Raw genomic sequence first — 6,000 nt, forward strand, 5'->3', positions numbered from 1 at the left:
GGGGGGGGAAAGTCTCCTCGTCCACATCATGCATAATTGTGTACACCTCTCTCACTTGCCTCTTTTTCTAAGCTAAACAACTGCATAACAGCTGCAGCTTCCAAACATACCTGCAATTACACCTCAGAGGCCAGGTGCTGCAACGGACCTGCAGGCTGACACGCTTCCAGGCAACCCAGCCTGCTCAACATGACCTTTTAAAAGGACCTAATGACATAAAGACCGATAAAAGAATAAAAAGCAGAGCCATAGCAAGGTTGTGTTGCTGGTTTTAGAAACCAACAGTTTCACTCGCCTACCATCACTTGGCAACTGCAGAAGCAGCAACAAAAGCAGCACACACACACAAACACCACCCTCCTTTCTTTCTAATTAATATACAATTACACACACACACACACACACCCTCTTAGTGATGGTTTCTATAGGGAAAGTGTCAACTAACCACATACCCGGGCAAAGGCCAAACCCGGGCCACCAAGCGCCTCCCTAAATCAGTCCCACCAAGTCCTTTTGAGTAGCGTCGGGCTAGGAAGGGAGGGACAGGCAGGCAGGCAGGCAGGCAGACCCACACGAAGAGGAGGAAGGAGAGAAGAAAGAGCCCTCCGGAGGGAGGAGGAAAAAGCTACCGGGAAAGGCTGAGCAAGCGCTGCCCTCAGCCTCAAGACGAGGCGCCGCGGCTGCTCTCCCTGTCTCGCTCCTCCTCCTCAGAGGCGCCGCCGCCATTTTCATTCCCGCTTATGGATGGTTGAGAGAAGGCTGAGGGAAACCACGGCCCGGTCGTTGGGGGCGACGCCGCCGCCGGGACCCACACTTGTCTCTTCCTCTCCGCCCCACGAATAAAGCTGCCATTATTACCTCCTCCTCCTCCTCCTCCTCCTCCTCCTCTCGGCCCACTCACCCAGCCGAAGGAACCCGCCCTGCGCCTGCTTCTCCGGCCTTCCCGCTCCCCCTTCTGGAGCCGGACCGAGAAACCTGCGAGGGGGATTTTATTCATGGCTCTGAAGGGAGAGGGAGGAGGAGGCGAGTTGCTGGGAAATGGCTTCCTCTGTGGCATTCGCGAATAGCTGCCCACCTTCTCTCTCTCTCTCTCTCTCGTCTACATCTTTATTTCTAAAGGTAGCCCGTAATATATTACCTGACAAATTACAGAGGAGTCTGTTGCAGCCGTACAAAAAACGAAGAGTTTTGTGACACCTTAAAGGCTAACAGATTCGCAGTGCAATCCTATGTGTGTCTAACGCATTGAGTTCATTGGATAAAGAGAGTATAGGATATTTCGAGGAAACAGCAGAAGGGGGGGAACACTAATAATGTCACAAAACGTTACTGAAAGTGTTCTAAGGTGCCTATAAAAACTTTTATTGGGCCCAGCGCGTTTCAGAAATATTTTTTTCTTCCGCAGGGACTGCAATTAAAATAATGCAATAAAGCATTGTTGCAATATTATTTATTTATTTATTGCATTTCTATACCGCCCAATAGCCGAAGCAATACTCCTAAAAACTCTATGCATGTTTGAAAAGTTTCAACAATTATCCACAATTTGCAATATTTATAAAGCATAATCGCTAAGAGAAATTGTTCTATTAAACTTGTTACTTGATATGAATTCTATTTTTCCCCATTCACCTCCTAGTGTATAGAAATGCACCAAGATGCTGTTAGAAAAGCTTCCCATTAGTAAGACTGCTTGCAGAAATATAGGATATTTAATTCTTACTGAAAATGGTAGTGCCCCGACACCGTGAAATAGAAGAGGCAGCATATATAAGCTGTTTCCAATAACACTTTAAGAACTAGCTTCATGGCAGGCGGAAAAATTCATGCAGCAGTTGTGGGAACAACAGCAAGAATAATTTTAATGATTCTAGCCAAAGCATGAGTGGAATGTATTAAACTGAATCTAATTGATGGAGTCATAGATTTCTGGGGTTGCATTCCTTGAATAGAGTGGGCCTAAACATTCATGGGATTGAGCTGTGAGTGTTGTTAAAGCCAGGGGCAGGGAGAAGGTTGGTCAGGATGTACTGGTAGATCTCTGGGTGATGTGTAGCAGGTCAGAAAGTGGTTCCAGGTCTCAATGGTTTAACAATAGTGGCTACAAAAAGCACCCCCCCAAGAAATCAAGAAAGTGGGGAAAACAGGAATAGATTTGTTTGTAACTTCCATTTCTGGTACTGAAAACGAATTTCTGGGCATGTGCTCAGAGGTACCTTATTCCACAATTCTGTGTCTGCTTTCCTAACCCACTATTTTGCATTTGGTTCTAGTTCATGGACCTCAAGAGTTCTACCGGAAAACAAAGTAGATCCCACAAGGCTGAAGATTGCCCAGCCTTCCTTAAAGCAATCTATGGTCTAATTTTGCTTTCAAATTATTTTTCTGGGATATTTGTAATAGCTAGACAGTAAAAGAAATGGGTACTGGATGATGATGATGATGATGATGATGATGATGATGATGATGATGATGGAAAGGTGAATGTACACATATACAGCCTCTATCACATGTTTAATCTTAAACATTGTGGGCGTTCAGAGATGTCCCATCATGCTAACATCAGCAATGTTTAGTATTTTTATAGCATTTTCAAATGATCAAAGAGCTTTGCCTACATTGTCTCAGCACTCCTAAAAACAGTCCTGCACGGTAGGACACTATTAGCTGAGGAAGGGATGGGTGAGGGAGAGGCAGGCTGAAAGTCAGTAACTTTTCTAAGGCTATAAATTGAGTTCATGGCAGAGGAGAACCAGAAAGATTTGGACTAGAGACTTCCTATTCACAGCTTAGTCATATTAGCCAGATTTCTTTCATAAGGCAGTAACAAGCAGCCTGGCTATGCTGACCACACCCAGTGCAGTGCTATTTCCCCATCATTCATATGAGAATACATGATAGTAACCTTATATAACAATACAGTTGTGTAAGGCTTTTTATTCAAGATCTACCAGACTGATTTTGCTCGTTTTTATTTTAAACTGAAGCTTGAGCTGTGTAGACATGCTAAAAAATTTGAAACTTCCAAAACATTCAAAGCTCGAGCTTTAATAGCAATTAATTTCCTCCCTTTGCCAGTGATATGACGGACAGCCCTGCTCGGCCAATCAGCATGGCACAAAGGCAGGCCCTGGGCACAGCTGTAGGGTTAGGCTGTTGCTGCCCACGGGGAGGGGGAATGGGGGGAGGGGTCAAATCGGGGTGGGGTGGGGGAGGGGCTGCTCTGCATGCAAATTTTGGAGTGGAGGTTCACTGTGCCTGAGCAACAATTGCATTATTCACGAGCCCCACTGTGGTGAAAGGAGCGGGATTACTAGCGCCTCTGGGGACCTGGGCTTTACACTAGTTAGTTCCTGAATGGTAAAGCCATTGCAGTGAGATTTCTAAGTGAAATGGACTTCCTTGACTAATAGTGATTCACCTACAGGCTTGCTGTCTTCATCTAGTCTAATCCCTTCACGTGTCCTTTTGATCCCCCTCCTGTTTCCTTGTTGCTATCTCCACCACCATAATGACTTATCTCTACCAAAAAATCAGCCTCCTCCCTGCACCCCCATATATTTGGAACTGACTCCAAAACCACTTGTCTGATACCATCTTTCTACTTCCTTCAAATCTCTCTTCAAACAACTCCACCTTTACCCTGAAGCTTTTGGCACACACATCCCCCCCCAAGTGTCTTGTAACTCAGCCTGTAACTAAGCTGAAACACGTGCTACTGAAACAACTACATATTACTTCTTTGATATTATATATATACACACACACACACACACACACACACACACACACACAAACCTTTGCTTCCCTTCCCTTCCTCTTGTTTCCCTTATGGAAAATTTTGACTTGAGTGCCATTTTCTTGGTAAAAAGTCAGGGTACAAATCAAATCAATAATTTTAATAGATCAATAATAGATCAAATCAATAATCAATAGATGGTATGCTTCTTGGGACATGGACCTGTCATGTACTCTGTAAAACACCATGCACTCTGATGGCATTATACAAATCATTTAGGGTCCAATCCTATTCATGTTTAGACAGAAAAAAAGGCCTACAACTCACAGCATGCTGGCTGGGGAATGTTGGAATTGTAGGACTTTTTTTCTGTCTAAATATGAATAGGATTGGACCCTTAATTAACTAAGTCACAGTGGGGATAGCTAACTCAGTGCAGCCCTCTTAGGCTTCCCACCTGTCAGGCACCAATGCAGTGGATGTTCCATATAAGGTACCTTTTATCAGGCCTGGCCCTACCATTAAACACAGAGAGGTTGCTGTCTCAGGCAGATGATTTGGGGTGTCATGAAACGGGCAGCAAATTGTTTAATTTATTATTGTATTTTAACTCTGAAGTAGTGGGAGCAGGAGCAAGATGCTTGTGGCGTTTTCTGCCTCAGGTACCAAAATAACTTGACCGGCCTTGGGTGCTAAGCATCTTGGCTTCTGGAGTCATTTGCTGTTCTGCCTCAGGCGGTAAAATGTCTTCTGCTGGCCCTGCCTCAACTTCTTTCTCCCATGTGAGCTGAGTTGCATACAAAGGTCACCCGTGTTTGGATGGCAATAAAGACTCAGAGCCTCATCATATGGGGGGGGGGGGAAATCGCATTTTCCTACCTTCGCTTTTCCCCCTTTTTCGGCCCCCCAATAGGGAAGAACAACAAGCAATGACCACGTGGCCAATTCAATGGGTATTTTTTATCACGCTGCTTCTGCACACAGCAGGAAATGGTGGCAAGTTTCGCTATAGCTAAACCCCCCAGATTTTCTCTGCCTTATTTTATGATGGAAGAAAGACCAGAAGGAGTGGGAGACGCATGGGTATCATCAAAAGGACCCGAAAACATCTGTGAGTGGCCAGTAACAAGCATGCTATAAAATGTTCATCCGATGACGCTCTTTGTCAGAAACATTTCCCTCAGTTATTCAGTCTCCTTTGCCTGATAGCTTTGGTACAGAATCACCAACTCTCCAGAAAACCTGGCCTGCTTTTTTGCCTTTAACAGCAACTTGTGCAGCTCCCTTGCAATTTCCACCCGTTGGTTCTAGCCCTGCCCTCAGGAGTAGCAGAAAACAAGCCAATTCATCTTCTACGTGGCAGTCTTTCAGAGCACTATCATGTCTCCCCTTAAGTTTCTCTTCTTCAGGCTAAACAGATGTAGGTCTTTCAACTGTTCCTCATAGAACTTAGTTTCTAGACCCCTCAGCATCAAGGTCACCTTTCTCTGGGCACACTCAGGTTCATCAATGACCTCCCATACCTTTTCCAGATACAACCTGACCAGTACAGAATTCTAAGGTTATTGGTTATTTCTCGGTTGGACTACTGCAACCTTCTTCTCACTGGCCTTCCTTCTTCTCACATCAGTCCGTTGGTTTCTGTTCACCACTCTGCTGCTAAGATCATCTTCTTGGCTCGCCGCTCTGACCATGTAACTCCACTTCTGAAATCTCTTCATTGGCTTCCAATTCACTTCCGAATCCAATATAAACTTCTCCTGTTGACCTACAAAGCTTTTCACTATCTAGCTCCTTCCTATCTCTTCTCTCTCATCGCACACGATTGCCCAGCTCGTGCTCTTCGCTCCTCTGATGCCATGTTTCTCACCTGCCCAAGGGTCTCTACTTCCCTTGCTCGGCTTCGTCCATTTTCTTCTGCTGCCCCTTACGCCTGGAACGTTCTTCCAGAACATTTGAGAACTACAAGTTCAATCGCAGCTTTTAAAGCTCAGCTAAAAACTTTTCTTTTTCCTAAAGCTTTTAAAACTTGATTTTGTTCTGACTTTATACTGTTAGTTTTACCCTACCCAGTGCCTGTTTACCCTACCCTGTGCCTGTTTGCTTTCTCTTCCCCTCCTTATTGTTTTATTATGGTTTTTTTAGAATGTAAGCCTATGCGGCAGGGTCTTGCTATTTACTGTTTTACTCTGTACAGCACCATGTACATTGATGGTGCTATATAAATAAATAATAATAATAATAATAATAAGACTGCAATC

The 6,000-nt window shown here is 44.5% G+C and overlaps 1 protein-coding gene across 2 annotated transcripts in view; it reads right to left on the reverse strand.

Moving 5' to 3' along the window:
• The window catches only part of PCNX4 (pecanex 4), a 33,857-nt gene extending 33,697 nt beyond the window's left edge, over positions 1–160 (reverse strand). Inside the window, exon 1 of one of the 2 annotated variants that reach the window (XM_063118182.1) lies at positions 111–160. The gene's annotated coding sequence lies outside the window, so the exon portion shown is untranslated. The remainder of the gene's footprint in view (positions 1–110) is intronic. The other variant, XM_063118183.1, reaches the window with a different exon arrangement.
• Between the last annotated feature and the right edge of the window lie 5,840 nt (positions 161–6,000).

This window comes from Elgaria multicarinata, chromosome 2 (genome assembly GCF_023053635.1).
Source record: "Elgaria multicarinata webbii isolate HBS135686 ecotype San Diego chromosome 2, rElgMul1.1.pri, whole genome shotgun sequence".
NCBI lineage: Eukaryota > Metazoa > Chordata > Lepidosauria > Squamata > Anguidae > Elgaria > Elgaria multicarinata.